This window comes from Furipterus horrens, unplaced genomic scaffold (genome assembly GCF_987537825.1).
Source record: "Furipterus horrens unplaced genomic scaffold, mFurHor1.1.pri manual_scaffold_7, whole genome shotgun sequence".
NCBI classification, from domain to species: Eukaryota; Metazoa; Chordata; class Mammalia; order Chiroptera; family Furipteridae; genus Furipterus; species Furipterus horrens.
Window position 1 is genome coordinate 114577411 of NW_028327177.1, and position 17742 is coordinate 114595152.

At 38.2% G+C, this 17742-nt stretch overlaps 1 protein-coding gene across 1 annotated transcript in view; it reads right to left on the reverse strand.

Moving 5' to 3' along the window:
* The window catches only part of TMEM108 (transmembrane protein 108), a 287613-nt gene that overhangs the window by 137610 nt on the left and 132261 nt on the right, over positions 1–17742 (reverse strand). The gene's annotated exons all lie outside the window — the stretch shown is intronic.

Below are 17742 nucleotides of genomic sequence, written 5' to 3' on the forward strand. Positions count from 1 at the left end.
AAAAGATACCTCTAATATAGAATATTTGGAAAATACAGCTAAACAGAAAATATAGACAAGAATATATAAGAAAATAGGAATTACTTATCTCTCCAGCCTTTTAAGTGCATATTTCTATTGGCCTGGATCATTTTATGTATTATACATTGTAATTTTTTTACCTAACAGCAGAAATGTCTTCCAGTATTGTAACTATTACCTTACTACTTAATTTTAAATGGTGTGCAGTATTATTTTAAGATAAATTCCTAGAAATGGAATCACAAGGACACAACTTATGGCTTTCAAACTACATGCCAAGTAGACTTCCATCAATAACAGTATACGAGGATATCTATTAGACTATAACCTAATGATAAAGATTTATAATATTTTTCCCTCTTTGCCAAGTAAATAGGCAAATATTCTATCTCATTGTTTTAGTTTGCATTTTATGTATTTATTAGTTATTTCTCTTTAAACATTTTTTAAATTCACATTTGACAAAGATTCTTTAGTCAGGCTCCTGAGCCTTCTTCTAAGGACCTTCCATGCACTTCCTTGTCAAAACTAGTTTTAGTAAGAACCCTGCTAAGTCAGTATAACCAGAACTGCCCCCCTTAAAATCTAATCACCTTCATACATGACCAGGGCCCTCATACTCCACCACCCATTGGTGATGATTACCCTGGCCTGTCTTCAGCGAGAGTCCTGACAGGTCAGGTTAATCAGAATGCTTTGGTGTTTCTGCATAGTAATTTTCCATTCAAAGATCCCCATCCCTATTCCTTGCTAAACGTTCATTTACCCACACTGTATTATGGTTTGAGTCCAATCTCTTTCTTCCATTGTAAAATCCCACTACAGTGGTCCCTATACCTATTTTGATGGCCCAGAATAAAGTCTGTCTTACCATCTTTAACAAGTGTCATTAAATACTTTTTAAAAAATTCATTTCTTTGTTTCTATTTTACTTTCAAGGACAAATTCTTTTTTCTTTAACACAATCTTTGACAATTCTCTACTGATTCTAGAGAGGTTTTTTTTGTTTGTTTGTTTGTTTGTTTTTAAATGATACCTCAGGTAAAAATTGATTTATCTTAAAAAATTTAATTTAGATATAATTCTTATCTTAAAAATTGGCCTTTAAAGTATACAATTCCACTGTCAGCATATTCAAAAGTTTTACGACTATTGCCAGTACCTAATTCCAAAATATTTTCATGTCTCTAAAAAGAAAGTGCCATGTTTGTTAAGTAGTCATTTCACACCATCTCCTCCCCCCACGCCCTGTCAACCTCTAATCTGAATTTGCCTATTCTGTGCATTTCACCTGAATGGAATAATATAATACATGGCCTGTTGTGTCTGGCTCTTTCACTTAGCATGCTTTCAAGGTTTATTCATGTTAAAATGCATGCTGGATTTTTCCCTTATTTTTTTGTGAGACACACACACACACACAACTGTGTCCAGGATTACATAAATAGTTGCCTGTATTTTATTCTGATATATTTTTTACTCCTTTTAAATCTGTTTCTGGACTTCGTATCATGTTTTACTTCTTTGTTTATTCATTCTTCCACTATAACAAGTGTTTAAATTACTTTTGGTAAACTGTCCTTTGTTTTTACACTTGTTTTAAAGATTTGCTTAGTTCTTTGAACTTGTTCGTCCCTCCAAATTGAGTTCAAAATCATTTTACTAAATTTCAGAAAAATAGTAATTGGGATTATAGTTGGAATTGTCTTTTATTTGCTTTATTAATTTAGGAGAGACCTGATCTCTTCAAAATCCAAGTGTGATGAGGAGAAAAATAAATGACACTGTAGCCTAGATCTAGAGATCAGAAGAATTCTCAGAGGGTGAGAAGTGTTCTTTTTCGGGGGGTGGGGGTGGGGATAGCTCAATGATGTCTTTGGTTAGGAAAATTGAAGCCTCCTCTCCCTCAGTATCATCTGGATGAGTAAGAGGGAGAGAAAGAAATAGCTAAGTTCCTCTCCATTATAAAATAACAGGAGGTTTATGTTCCCAAAGGCCAAGATCAAGGAGTTAAGTGATCCAGAAATCAGGAAGGCTGAGATGATGAAGAAATGATGTTAAGAGACAAACAAAAAGAGGCAATTCCAAAAGACAACAGCAGTTGGGAGCTAAGAATAAAGGATCAAGTGAGAAATTCTCCACAGGAGATGATCTGCAAGCTTTCAGATATGTAATATTTAATTTTTCATTGCTTCTTTCTTATGCTTTTTGTGTTTATGTATCACATCTGTCTTCCTTCTCCCTCACAATGCTTACCCAACAGTAGTATCCTGAAAGCCTCAGCAAAAGTCTTGTACAAAATAGCCCTGTACTGGTGGTGCTCAGCTGGGCAACGAAAGAGAAGACACTCTGACCCAAGACAAGGGTGACCGGGAACAGAATAGGAACCACTGGAGCCATAAGCAGTGGCAGTGGACATCTATGGAGGGCTTGGGACATAGTAAGTATTCAATAAATGTACAGTGAATAAGTAAATGAATGAAAAGATAAAGGAATGATCAAATAACAGGAGAGCAGAGAAATAACTAGTTTTTATTGATCAAGGGGGAACATAAACTCCTCAATCTTCTCAGAAAGTTCTTAGAAATTTTCGAGAAACTGTTAGACTTTCCACAAGGCATGGACTAGAGCGATTTTATTCACATATCAAGAAAAGACTGAGCCCATAAATTTGGGACACTTGGGATCATCTGGGTTACACAGGACTATCCCAGATGCACTACATGGCCTAGTATTTATTCAAAACTAATGTTTATTTAGGTCTTTCTGTGGAGTTTTGCAGTATTTTTCCTTCATTTGAGTTTATACTGTCTTGTTGGGTTAATTCCTAGGCATTTTACATTTATTCATTTTGCTTCTGTGATGTACTTTGTGTTCCCATTATTTTAAATAACTGCCTCTACATAAAAATGCCTGAGTTTTATACATTCATTTTGTGACCTAACTGAACTCACTGTTATAATGATGCTTTCCTGGTTGAGTCTCATAGGTCAATTGTGCTGCTTTGGATGGATGGAGAGCCACAATGAGATTCCATCAAAAGCCTCTTTTTAACTATATAGTTGGAAACATTGTGTCTTGTGCCTCAGGAAATAATTTAGGAATGAAATTCTAAGAAAGTACAGAGTTTTACAGCCAAAAGGTGAATAAAAGCAAAAAGAAAGAGGAAGATGATGAAAACATTTGAGTAAACATGCAGAAACAGCAGCACATGTGGGGAACTTACTGACAATTAGCTCAGGAGAAACAAGAGGGTGCATAAAACCTGAACCACTCACTCCCCAAAGAGAGCGAGCTAACAGAATCCTGCCTCTCCCGTTGGCTTAAATGGGACAGTTATATCCCTTCGGTACTCAGGAGGCAATTTCTCCTTTGTAGGCCACTGAAAATGTTTCAATTCGAAACGTCCATGTAGCACGTTAAAAGGAAAGCTCTGATATTTGATATGCAAATTGACTTGAAATAAGTTCATAGAGAACAAATATAAAAGAATAGCTAAGAAAATCCTGGAAAACAAAAGCAAAAAACTACCAACAAGATGGGGCTAGGGGAGGAAAGAACTGTCAGCCCTACCAGACATAACATATTCTAAAGCCCTTAAAATTAAAATAAGTTGATATTGACACATTAATAGACCCAATTTTATGTGGAAATTTAGAATATGACCAAGGCAGCACATCAAATCAGTGGGTAAAAAGATGAACCTTTAAATAAATGTTGAGAGAATGGCAGAGTAATTTGAAAAAAGATAATTGTGCTCATTCCAAATACCACGCACCAGCATGAGTTCCAAATGGACCAGACATTTTATTTTATTTTATTTCTTGATCACTTCATGGTCTTTACTACCTGCTGTCAGATTGTCCAGCAAAGATATTGTAACAATGTACATTGGAATAAAAAATAATGTATAAACATATAAGTGTATATAAACCACAGCCTCAGCATTATTACATTTTACTATTTTATCTAACTGAATAAGTGAGACATGGCGCCTCTGTATTTGTTTTAATTTAATGTTCTTTGCTTACTAGTGAGACTGAAACTCACCTCCCCCCCAAATAACTTCTATATTTGGTTTCTTCTTGTGCAAACAGTCTGCTCACATCCTTTGATCATTTGGTCCCTCCTTTCAAAGAGCCTGGAAGTGGCCACAGGATGGTGGAAAACTGGCTATAACAACAATAGATGTTTACGAGTCATTCGCAGAAGGTGGGTCCTGACACTGTGATTTCTGGCAAGGCAGCTTGAATTCTGATTGTGCTGTTTATCTCAGTCAAGTTAAAAGAATTTCAATCTAGGGACCTTAAGCAATCACCACTTCATCCTGCCACTTTTAAACAAATGATTAGGCTGAAAGGATGTCTCAATGAGGAGGAGGCTGGAGTGGGAGGGGGGCAAGCTTGTTTCTGCTTGGGTGTGATTCAGCATGGAACTCCTTGTTCAAAAATGGGAAGCAGTCCTGCTGAATTACACATGTTTTCTGGCTCACCTCTTATATCTCCATCTAGATGAAGCAAAGGCTTATAAATAAACAAATATATTTTCTGGATGATGCTTTGTTTACTCTCAATTAGCTTTTTCGAGGCACCTGGGGCTGAAGAGAGGTACTTTGTTTTTTATAACTGACATCATGAGATCCAAGCTGTAGAAACCTAAAAGCCATTCCTCCCTCTTTCTCCCTGAACTTAAGTCCAAGCAATCACTATATTTGGCTTAGTCTATCTGCTCGATATCTCTTGAACATATATATGTCTTGCCATCAGGCTGCTACACCCTAGCACAGGGGCTATGTTGTTTAGATTACTGTCAAGCCTCCTCTCTGGGCTTCTCAAAACTGTTCTTGCTACTCTACAATCCATTCTCTCTACTTAGCAGCCAAACTGAGGATTTTTATAAATGCCAATCAGATCATAACACTCTTAAGCTTAAAATCCTCCAATAGTTTTTCTTTCTTAAATATATATTTTATTGATTATGGTATTACAGTTGCCTCAATTTTTGCCCCTATGCTACCCTCCACCCATTAACCCCCAATCCCTCTGGCAATCCCACTTAGTTCATGTCCATGGATCATGCATATAAGTTCTTTAGCTACTCCATTTCCTATACTGTGCTTAACATTTCCCTATCTACTCTGTACCTACCAATTTGTACATATGAACCACGCAACCTTTCCCCCATTCTTTCCCTTCCCCCTACCAGCTGATAACCCCCCAAATGATCTCCATATTTATGATTCTGCTTCTGTTCTGCTTGTTTCCTTGGTTTGTTTTTTAGATTCAATTTTTGATAGTTGTGGCTTTACTGCCATTTTAATGTTCATAGTTTTGATCTTCTTTTTCTTAAATAAGTCCCTTAAACATTTCATAAAATAAGGGCTTGGTGATGGTGAATTACTTAACTTTAACTTGTCTGGGAAGCACTTTATCTGCCCTTCCATTCTTCCATTCTAAATGATAGCTTTGCCGGATAGAGTAATCTTGGTTGTAGGTCCTTGCTTCTCATCACTTTGAATACTTCTTACCAGTCCCTTCTTGCCTGCAAAGTTTCTTTTGAGAAATCAGCTGATAGTCTTATAGGAACCCCTTTATAGGTAACTCTCTGCTTTTCTCTTGCTGTTTTTAAGATTCTCACTCTATCTTTAACCTTTGACATTTTAATTATGATGTGATTGGTGTGGTCCTCTTTGGGTTCTAGCTTCTTTGGGACTCTCTGTGCTTCCTGGACTTGTATGTCTATTTCCTTCATCCAATTAGGGAAGTTTTCTTTCATTATTTTTTCAAATACATTTTCAATTTCTTGCTCTTTGTGTTCTCCTTCTGACACCACTATGATTTGAATGTTGGGACATTTGAAATAGTCTGAAGGCTCCTTAGCCCATTCTTCTTCTTATTATTATTTGGATTCTTTTTATTTCTTGCTAGTCTGATTGAATGATTTTTTCTTCCTTAATTTCTAAATCATTGATTTGATTCTTGGCTTCATTCACTCCACTGTGGATTCCCTACAAATTTTTCTTTATTTCACTTAGTGTAACCTTCATTTCTATCTGGGTCTTTTTTTATGCTATTGAAATACCCAGTGAGTTCCTTGAGCATCCTAATAACCAGTGTTTTGAACTCTGCATCTGTTAGAATGCTTAGTTCTTTTTCTGGAGTTTTGCTCTGTTTTTTCATTTGGGCCATATTTCTTTGTCTCTTCATTTTGGCAGGCTCCCTGTGTTTGTTTCTATGTATTAGGTAGAGATGCTTTGACTCCCTGTCGTAGTAGCATGGCCTGTTGTAGAAAATTGCACTAGTCAGTTGGATGGGGCAGAGCATTAGATAATCACCTGGGAGGGGCAACCTGTGTGAACCAGGTTTATGGAGTCTCAGATATGGTGTCACTACTCTGTGGCTCTGTGTGGGGAATGGCTCAGAAAAGGGCAATGTCACTGTCTGGCTTCTGGAGTTTTGACCAGGAGGAAGCTGTCCCCTGGCACTTGTCCTGATGCCAGACACTTAAATTTCTCCCCATATGTCACTAGTGCCCTTCTAGCTGCTGCCCCTGTGCTGGAGCCCAGAGGGAGTGAGTCTGTGTAAGTTCTAAGTCCATTGCGGGCACTTTAAGAGGCGATTCTCGCAGTTTCTTTCGCCACGCCAAGCTCCCACTGGTTTTTACAGCCAGAAGTTATGGGGACTTATCATCCTGGCACTGGAACCCTGGGCTGGGCTGTGTGGTGTGGGGCTGGGATCCCTCACTCCTGAGGTATTCCTCCTAATTTTTATCTACCACATGTGGGTGTAATGGACTGTTCTGCCTCTCCACCCCTCCTACCCATGCAGATGAGTGTGACTTCTTTAATTCCTTGGTTGTCAGTCTTCCATACAGCTCAATTTTTCTGACAGTTCTGAGTGATAGTTGTTTTGTGGTCTAGGTGTAATTTTTGCTATGGTTGTATAAGGAGGTGAGCCATGTTTGCCTACACCTCCATCTTAACTGGAATGGACCAGACATTTAAATGTAAAAAAGTAAAGCATACAAGTATTAGGAAAAATGGGTAAATTCTTCTATTACTTGGGAGCAGAGAAGCTTTGCTAACTTGATATCAAAGTCTGAAGCAATAGGAAAAGATAAACTCTATTACATAAAAATTTACACAGTAAAAAATACAATTAAACAAAAATGCAAATAAAAAACTAGAAAAAATGTTCAATTAATAATAAGCAAAGAGTTAATATCCCTAATAATCCTCAAATCTATACTTATGGTCCCTTAGTAATCATTTGTAGACATGTACAGAGTGGCAAAAAATTTAAGTTGTCTAATGTGCCATGTTCCTAGCTGAGGTCATACAAGGCAGTGCTGTCTTTGTGTTCCAGATCTCATACTGTGAACAAGTGTCTTTTCTCCAGGCTCTTTAGTGCCATGTTTTGAGCATTTTTGTGCTTTTTCTTGATGTCTATTTGAAATGGCCCCCAAGCATAGGACTGAAGTGCTGTCTAGTGTTCCTAAGTGCCAGAAGATAGTGATGGGCCTTACAGTTAGAATACATGTCTTAGATAAGCTTTGCTCAGGCATGAGTTATAGTGCTGTTGGCCTGAAGATCAAAGTTAATAAATCAACAATATACACTAAATAGGTATCATTAAACAGAAACATATAAAACAAGGTTATGTATTGATCAGTTGACAAAAGTATGACCAGAGGCTCACAGATACCTAACCTTGTAGTTCCCCCAGGATCAATGGCTCAGTATTCACTAATTAAGTATTCAGGACAACTTTAAAGAATACAACTACCATGAATAGTGAGAATCAACAGTATTTGAGTCAAATTTTAAAATTCAGGCCAATAGTAGAGCTTGAACAAAGCAGAGCAATGACTCTCATCTCCCTGGTACAGGGAAGACCTCATTAACCTGGTGGCCAACATACCTCAGAATTGCCCTCCAGGAAAGTAATGAGAAGGGAGAGAAACAGGAGAGTTTACATATCAACTAACAACACAGACTCACAAAAAAGTCTGGAAAGAAGCATATTCCTCCATTTTACAGATAGAGACAGAGATACCAAGAAGTCAAGGCTTTGCTCAAGATCAAATTGCAAGACCTTGAGCTAGTTTCTTGACTTCTCTGGTCTGTGGATTCTTTATTTGTAAAAGGGGTAGGAACAGTACTAGATATGCTTGCTGCTAAGACTGAGTAATGCATGCACTTGCCCCAATGCCTGGCACACAGTAAGTGATCAGTGCGAGTTGGCAACTATTTCTCAATAGCAGAAGCCAAGACACATTTAAATTGGATTTAGGAATTACACTTAGATGCAAAAATTGAACTTCACAGTTCTTATTTATAATTTATACTTTCGTCTTCCTTAAGAAGGCTTTTGAGTATGTTTACTGCTAGATGCAACCTGTAGAGCAGAATTATTAACATATCAAGGTATATTAATCATATCAGAAAGAGAGACCCAAAATTATGTGGAGGAAAGGGGGGAATAATTTTACCATCAGGTGTAACATGACAATACATTTTCCTTGGAGCTTCCTGAGAATAAAGGCAAAAAGGATAGCTACTTTCATTTTTTTTCTGGCTGCATAAGTGGAATTTTAAATTTCGTTTAGAAATATAAAACTTTTCTGACGATAAATCTGAGAAAAGATTATTAGACAGGCCATCTTTTGAAAAGCATTAGCATCCTCAATAGCAGTTTAATGGAATATAAACAGAATATTCTTATCATGGCTGCTCCTTATCAGCCCATAACACAAGCTAAGGTCATTGTGCTAAGTGGTAATTCAGGGAGAGCATTTTAATAAGCAGCAGGAGCACCATGCTGCAGGGGAAATAATCAGGACTGCCACTGAGTGGCTCTGCTATGTGACTCTAGGCAAATTACTCAACTTCTCTGAGCTTCAGCTTTCTCATCTGTAAATGGGGCTGACTCCTAAATCAGAAGATTGCTGAGAGAAAATTAAGTAAAGCACCTATTGTGTGCCTGGCACATTGTATGGGTCTCTCCCTTTCTTCTGAGCTAATGGTGGACAAATATGCTGTTTTTGGTCATTTGTGGATAAAGCAAGCTGGGAAAACAGATATTCAGCAAGTCGCCTGAGGGCTTGAGCATTATGAGTGTTGGATTACTTCAGGAAGGCTAATAAGGTTTCTCAGGCTCACCGATATACCTACCATAAGTCACAAAGAGATGCATGTGTCCACAGGGCTGGATTTGGGTTGTAATTTTTAGTCTAATTCTTTTAATACAGTTGCTTTTTCTCGTAAACACAGGAATAGCCTTCACTTCCAAACAGAAATAGATGCTCTCTTTTTTCTTGAAACTTGGGGTTCTTCTAGTTTATCTTCCAAATGTTCTCACTTTTGTCCAAGAAATATTTCGCTTTCCTCTGAGACATCAGTGATCAATAGTATGAGCACAATTATAGTGACTGTCACTTTGTCTCAGGTATGGGAATTTATAGGGAGTAGTGGGATTCTGATAAACTAGAAAGAATAAGGAAGTAGTGTTTTTCTGGCTCCAGCCAACTATCAGCAGGAAAACTGGTCTTTTTTCTTTCTTTTGTTTCGTTTTTCCTAAAGAAACTGGAAGTCCTCTCAAAAATGTTTTCCCTAAATTTTCAAGAGAAGACGGACATAGAATCTCCCTATTTTAAAATACTACCAATTAATTCATGTGGGCCAAGCCAAAAAACATAGGACTGTGCGATTCCTGATTTATAAGGTTTTCCTGATGCAGAACCCGCAAGGGCACTTTTCTAGTGAACTGAGAAGCAGAGTGGCCGTCTGTGGAGAGACATACAGACAGAGGACCCAGGGCAGATCTACCCTCCACCCCGCTTTATTCGGCGACTCCTCCAGGTTCTCTCTTGGTAAACTTAAGGGAAAGAAAACACTTTCAGTTGATCTCCTTTCCTCTCTTCCCCTTCATGGTTACTTCTCCGAAAAATAAAATATTGGAGGTTAGGTTGTCAAATCCACTGAGATAATGAATTCCAAACAAAAGGGCAAAAATTGTTCAGCTCTTGCCAAGGAAAAGCCTACAAAAGGAATCAATTACAAGCATACCTCGTTTGACTGTGCTTTGCTTTATTGTGCCTCAAAGTTGTTGAATTTTTTAAATAATAGGAAGGCAAGCCCCTCCACCAGCAAAAAGATATGGTTCCTTTACTGACATACTCACTTCATTGTGGTGGTCTGGAACCGAAGCCACAACACCTTCGAGGTATGACCGTAATGTGGGTTGTGCTTGGAGGACTGCAAGTAAAGTGCCTGACCAGCTGAAGTTTACCTGAATTTGTCGGGGGAGGGAGTTTTGCTGTCCACAGTCACTGAAGTCAGCAACAGGATAAAACTAGGACGAGGAGCTTGGGGCTTATTAGAATGATGCAGACCTCCTTCTTCTGGCATAAAGATGTATTAAGACCATTTATCTCATTTGAGGAAACAGTAAGGAGCTACTGCAAGGTGAAGAATACAAATCATACTTCCCCTTTTATGGTTTTGGTTTTAAAGAGTGAACATGGAGGTCAGGATATTAAATGATACTGTAGCAATGCCAAATACTAAAGGAGCACGTTCTATCATTTTGACTACACCGCTTATGAAAAAGATTATTTCTTGTCCACAGCAAACTCATTTTTTTTTCTTTTGCAGCATTTGAAAAACTCCTTCAGAAATTAAATTTGGAGACCTAAAAATATGTGTATTTCCTTTAGGCAGCAGATACTTCTTCCGAAAGATGTGCCAAGTTTTTACAATGGAAAAGGAGGCGAGGCCATAAGAAGGAGGCAAAACTCTTACTAGAATGTTTTACATGTAGAGAGAACATTTAAATCTATAACACATACTTTGAACATGCAATACATTTCATTATGTGACATTATTCACAATATCAGAGTCATTGCTAAATTTTATTTTTAACCTCAAACTCTTTTTTTCCATTCCCCTTTCAATCCACATAAAGGCTTAGATAATTCTTGACCTGTATGAAGACAGTTTTAATCTATGGTTCTGGTTTAATCTTTCAAAACACAAATATAATTTATGTTAACTGATTCCATGGGATAGGTAAAATCTGTTGAATGTACAGCTGGAATAAAAATTATAATGGAATTTTTAAAATATGTGGATGAGAGTAGGGTGGGCTGATATAAAACAGATGCAGTCATCACTTGAAGAATATAGATTAAGGTCATTTGACCTCACCTGTGAGGACCTCAAATAGTTATTTAGCTATGCTGGTAATTCTACATTGCTTTGGTGACTGGAAGGGCTAGAAGAAATATCCAGGAGTGCCATAATTGGTGGTTTCCTAAACTAGCTGATAGTCAGAATCTATTTTTAAAATAGATTTCTAGGTCTTTCTCTCAGGAATTCTAATACCCAGATTCTCAGACGGGGCAATTTTAGAAAGTGCTCTCATGGTAAGCCAGGGATGGAAACCAAGAACCTAATCTAGCAGTTCTTAACCTTGATTGCACATTACAACCTTGGAGGAACATTCTAAGTCAATTAAATCAGACTCCCTGAGGGATGGCGGGATACTCCCAGGGGTCCTTGCCCCTGCCTAAGAGAGACCAAGAGCCACCATGAGGTTGGTCCCACTTGTTCTCACTCCTGAAATGAGCGGTTTTAAGAGAGATGAAAGAAGTGGCATGATAAATGAAACTACTTTTGCAAGTTATAGTCAAGAGAGAAAATGAGTGATTCAGAATTTGTTAAATATTTAGATCCACAGCCTCTCATGTAATCCAAGTTTTAAGCAACATGAGCTGTTGGTAATCTTTTACCAATTTATCTTTGGTAAACCTCTCAGTTGCCCCTGCTACTTGCTTCATAGGGATGTCCAAGATTAAGCAGTTACCGAGTAAAAGGGAGAAAGGCTGAGGTTCAGTGAAGTGAAGAATGTGTGGAAGCCACATGCAGACTAGGTGCCTAGCATAGAGCTGAAACCTTCCATCTTTAAATCGCTTGTTCCCAAGGTGCAGTGATATTCCTCTTCCTGAAGATTGCATTTATAGGGAAACACTGTGAGAGCCAAGGATGCAAGTCCTGAGTGGCAGCAGGGGGGAAGGCCAAACAGAAGGGGCCTCTTTTCCTGTGGGGGACTACAGTCAAAAGCACAAAGAGACACAGAGCAGGAAGATATAGTACATGGTGCAGTGAGCCTGACGGTCCATTTCTTTGGAAAATATTGAATGCTAACCTGTGACAAGCACTTAGTCTCAGGGGCTAGATATAAAAGCAAATAGGACATGCTCCTTGCCCTCAAGGAGTTTGCATTCAGCAGGGAGAGGGAACATAATGTCAAAAACCACTCATTCACCCCCTGGCTGGGTAGGTCAGTTGGTTAGAGTGTCATCCTGATATATGAAGATTGTGGATTCAATCACCAGTCAGGGTACATACAAGAATCAACCAATGAATGCGTAAATAAGTGGGACAATAAATTGATGTCTCTTTCTCTCTCCCTCCCTCCCTCCCTCTCCCAAATCAATCAATACAAATTTTTTGAAAAATCAATCATTAGCCAGATCTCTACATATAAAACAGGCATTACACCTATAGTGCAAGGTTGTTTGGAGAATGAAATGACATTTCTTCAGAGGGAAAAAAAAATTTGTTTTCTGGAGAGTATCAGGACAAGGTTTTTGAAGGAGATATAATCTCAACTAAACTTTCAAGGTTAAGAAGAATTTTGAGAAGAGAGTAAAGGTGGGCAAATGCAATGACGCTGAATGAGGACAGTGAGGCAGGAGTCTAAGGACGAGTATGCTAAGCAGCAGATCTACCACTGGCTGCTTTAACATTCCTAAATGGTGCAGTCTTGCATGTAATGTGTCTGGCTCTCCAGGGTTGGACCAGAGTTCTCATCTTCTGGGGAAGGGAAGGATATATGGAAGATCCTGAGGACAAGACTGATAGGGAAGCAACAGGCAGTAGTTGGGAAGCAGAGAGATGGAGGCTGGTTACCAAGGTTCAATGCTCCCAGATCAGAACAACAAAATAAATGCCTACTAACCATGAGACTGTCCTTGAAGTCCCAGACAACTACAAGACCCAAAGTCATCTCCACTGATGTTTACACAGCATTAGACAACCACCAGTAGGTGGTGCCTGGCCCAAGTTTACACTTGGATGGACCATGTAGCTGGACCCTTATATCTCTAGGCTGGTTAACAATGTAGGCTCACTCTCAGCATTTCAATAACATCACAATAATGTAACCACATGGTTTACACCAGTGGTACTCAACTTGTGGTCCTCAGATCACCAAGCACCCAGGAACTTATTAGAAATGCAAGTCATCAGGCTCCACCCCAGGCTCAGTGAATCAGAAGCTTTGGGGGTTGTGTCTAGCAATCTGTGCTTCAGTGAGTCCTCTAGGATCTAACCACTAGAGCTTGAGAACCCCTACTTCGCACAGTGAATTTCTGAACGCATTTGCTATGTTATGGCAGAATTTTACAACTGTTATCTTGGACAAATCATTTTCATCTTCAAACGACCAATAATGAGAAAACAGTAAGTTGGAGAAGAAAGACCCATCATCAAGGTCTCTTTCAACTATAACATACTATAATTCATCAGAATGTTTACAGTTCATTAGTTCAAGTGGATTGTTGGTGTTAGCATTCATGACTCTTGTTGAGAGCACTAGTAGGGTATATTTGAATTCTAATAGCTAACTTAGAAGTACAACCCACTTCTATTATTTGAATTTTTAGACTACTAATATTAATGCTGTATGAATAATCTCACATGGGGAGGGTGTATTGAAACATGGGCTTTGTGGTAGCAAAACCAACAAAATAATTGCAATGTACATTTTGTCTCTGCTGTGGTTATACACAACTAGGAAGAACGAGACCTTTCACTAAATTAAAATTCTTAACACAGGCAGTCAGAATTGATTTCAATGATTAAATCCTAGAACAACTACTTTCAAATAAACTTCTCCCCCAGAACCTAAAAGACTTAACAATGCTAGCCAATACTTAAAGGTAAATCAAACATGTAAGCCATTTGTGCCTTGCAAAACCAACCCAAATCAGAAGTCTAAAATTCAGAGGTCTAAGGGTTGAAGAAAACTGAGCAATACCTCAAAGAAGTCAAACTGGGGGTGAGCCAGGAATTTAAAAAACAATTAGCCATCTGTGTTCCAGTGCTATCCCTCCTCAAGCTATTGATATACATTGACATTTGGATGCAGACTTCCTAAATTAAAGTGTGAGATCTGGAAAGGCAGAATTGTTGTCCATCTTGTCTATTGCTACATCCTCAGTGCCTAGAATACAGCCAGGCACATAGCAGGTGTTCAGCATATTGATTAAATAACTGCATGAGCGATCCTACGAAATTGATGTAGGTGACACTGTCAAACAGAAGTCGTCGTCGTCGTCGTCGGCAGCCGTCCGTCTCGAGAGACGATGGTGTAGCTTCTTAAGAGTCTATCTGCACCGCCGAGAATGGCTGTGCAGTCCGACTCGGGAGTGACACGGTATCTGTCTCCTCCCGTGTTGGATCGACATCTTGCGATGACGCTGGAGTGTCCTCTCCAGTGAAGCTGAAGCTACAGAGCCTGGGCAGGGTGATATGGAGGGTCTGCTGTTGCCCATGCAGCAGATCCCCCCTCTCTTCGCAGCTGAAGGTCCAAGGGAAAGACGGAGTCAATACAGCTTTGCTTCAGGTGCGCCGCAAGAGTTGCCGGTGTTGACTACAACGTCAAACCGCCTTAGGGACTCCGGCTCCGGATTTTCTGTCGGGGTTTACTCCCTTAGCCTTTCCCCTGAAGAGGTATGCCGCAAGGCAACGGAGGTTTTTTGGAGTCAGAGTTTTCCTTCTCTGATGTGCCCTGACTGGAAGATCGAATCAGCGACACTTAGCTCGCAGGCCGACGCTCAATCCACTGAGCCAAACCAGCCAGGGTACATATATAAGTATACATATATTTATAATACATGCTGCTGAATTATTTTACAAAAGGAATATATCAATCTATATGGTCACCACCATATTTTGAAACTACTCTGGGAAGGTCCATTTTATTTGTTTTGTAACTATTTTGCTAATTTGTTTTCATTTTGATTAGCAGTTTAATGTACTACTAGTAGGTTCCAAACTCATAGGCTATAGGGTAAGAAAAAACTTCAATGGATCCTTACTCAAAACATCTCTCAGTATTTTGTACACTCCAAAAAGCACGACATACACATTATTTAATATCCACATATTAATTTCCTCACAGACTGACTACTGAGACAGTCAGTGTGAGCACCTTCAAAAAGAAGTCCCCTACTCCAGATAGGCTAACAGTGAGATGAGAAGACACAAAACAACAAGAAGACGAGAAGGAGTATGTCCAATGGCTTACCAACAGCTAAAGAGAACATAATTTGACTCTGAGAAAGGTAAAATGAATTACTACTACCAATTGGCTTAAGCTAAGCAAACATTGAGAATATGTAAGGATTCATAAAACGTGTGTTATTTCTTTAAATTTTGCTTAAACTATAGGATGCTAATTAAATGTATAATATCAACACTAGTAAATGTTATACTTTGTTTTTAAATCATGAGTTCTATCTGGGTAAAAGCATTAGAAGAAGCATTAACCTTGCCTTATGTCCACCACTGACCTATTGCCCACATTAACTATGCAGCTAAGTGTCTGGTAGGACCGTGAAACCAGGGTCTACTATCTGGTGGCTGCCAACTCAAATTACAGGTAAAAAAGTAAAAACAAACAAAAAACAGAAGGAAACAGAAGGAAATAGAGAGGATTAGACTCTCAACATTGAAATTAAGACTAAAGTTTTATGAATAACACGCTGTACAGAGCAGTATGTCTCAACTTTTTCGTTCCTGCTCTCTTTGGACATTTTTCCCCAAATGTTCCCTCCATGAAATTTTAATACCACAGGTAAACTATATGTTTGTTTAACAAACAGTGTATCTGTTTTATATAAAAACAAAGTAAGTACAAAGTTTACTATTTTTACTTAATGAAGGGTTAAAGATGACTAAATAAACATTTTAAGTTGAAAGTTAAATGAAAAGTTATTAACATTTAACTTTAAAAAATGTTTTTGCTGACTCTAATATAATTTACTTATATAAACCATAATGTATAAAATCGAATATGCAAATTATTAATTTATATAATTATACAATAGTAATGTAATTAAATTTAAAAAACATTCAGAGCTTTTATTTTTTCCCCCAAAACAAAACAATTGAGGAAACTAAACTAATTTATTACACATTATTTTTAGGAAACTTAACTTTTAACTTTGATGTGAGTAAATTATTTTAAATTTAGCTATCTGCTAGATATTGTTAATTTTTTTCTTTTATATAACAATTAATGATGGATAACTTCTGTAGAATAATGAAATGTAAACTTTTTATGTAATTCTGAGGGCCCAAATCACACACAAAAGCACTGAAGATCAACCACAAACAACATCCATCAAGCATCCAATAGGCACACACCAACCACCTCTTGAGGTATTACTCTGAGATTGAGGAGCTGATTGACAGAAAATCCTCTAATTATAATCTCATCAATTTGTCATAGTATTGTAACAATGCATATATTTTGTGTATCTTTCATGTCAATGCTACTTACATGATACTTATATGATACCTAAGAAAACACAGTAAGAGAAATTAAATAGCAAGGAACAAGATTTTGTTAGGACTGTGTTTTGGAGGGCCACAAACTATTACAATATCTAAGACTTGAGTTGCCCTACCTTCCTTCCTCTCCAAGAACCAATTTCCATCTCTCTGAGTAAAATTCCCCCTGTTAAGAATAAACAATTCAAAAGATATACAGCAACAAGTATTTCAATATCTTGCCACATGACACAGAGTAGAAGTAAATCTATGGAGATGTTTTAAAGTCTATGTAAACTCTGTCACAATGGGCAGCATCACTGTTCACTGAGGGCTTGATTCTACCTGCAGATATAAAAATAGAGTCTAAATTTCTGTGGCATTAAGCTTTCTTGGTTCATTTCACCTTTCTTCATATTCCTCTTAGCATTTCTGTGTCTCCTCTTCCTCTGCTGCCTCTTAAATGTAGGCATTCCTACCTATCCTGGCCCCCCTGCCTTGTTTTCTTGCTCTAAATGTTCTCTCTACACAATCCTTTCAAACTCTTACATTTTAGTTACCTTTGCATTAGTTATGCCTGTGAGGTTCCCATCTTCCTGCCTGACAACTCCTCAGAAAAGTCCTTTCCAAACCTCAAACTCAGTATGTCCAAAATAAGATTAATAAAAGCATTATTTTCACCACCTGAGTTCTCTATCTTGGCAATAGATTTACTCTCCCAATAACCAAAGCTGAAACTCTCACGCTTTACATCTTATCAGGTAACAATTTTCAATATATTCTTCCTTTGCTATAGTAATGGCTTCCTAATTCTTCCTGCAAGCATTGGTTCTTCAATCTGTCAGAGCTTGGGCATCCTTGGTCATGGGATATGCACAGATCTCAGCAAAATAGTCAACTGGAAAGCAGCGGCAGCTGGGACGTTGTGGGATAGGGTGGGGCTGGGGAAGTTAGTCTGATTGGAAAGGTTGGGTTTAAGAGGTTGTGCACTCTGGCATGTCCACACCACACAGAAAGCAGTCTATAGTAATGTTTTAAGTAACAAGGCAGTCTCACTACATCAGTTCATTCATGGCAGGACCTAAGTCCTGGTAGACACT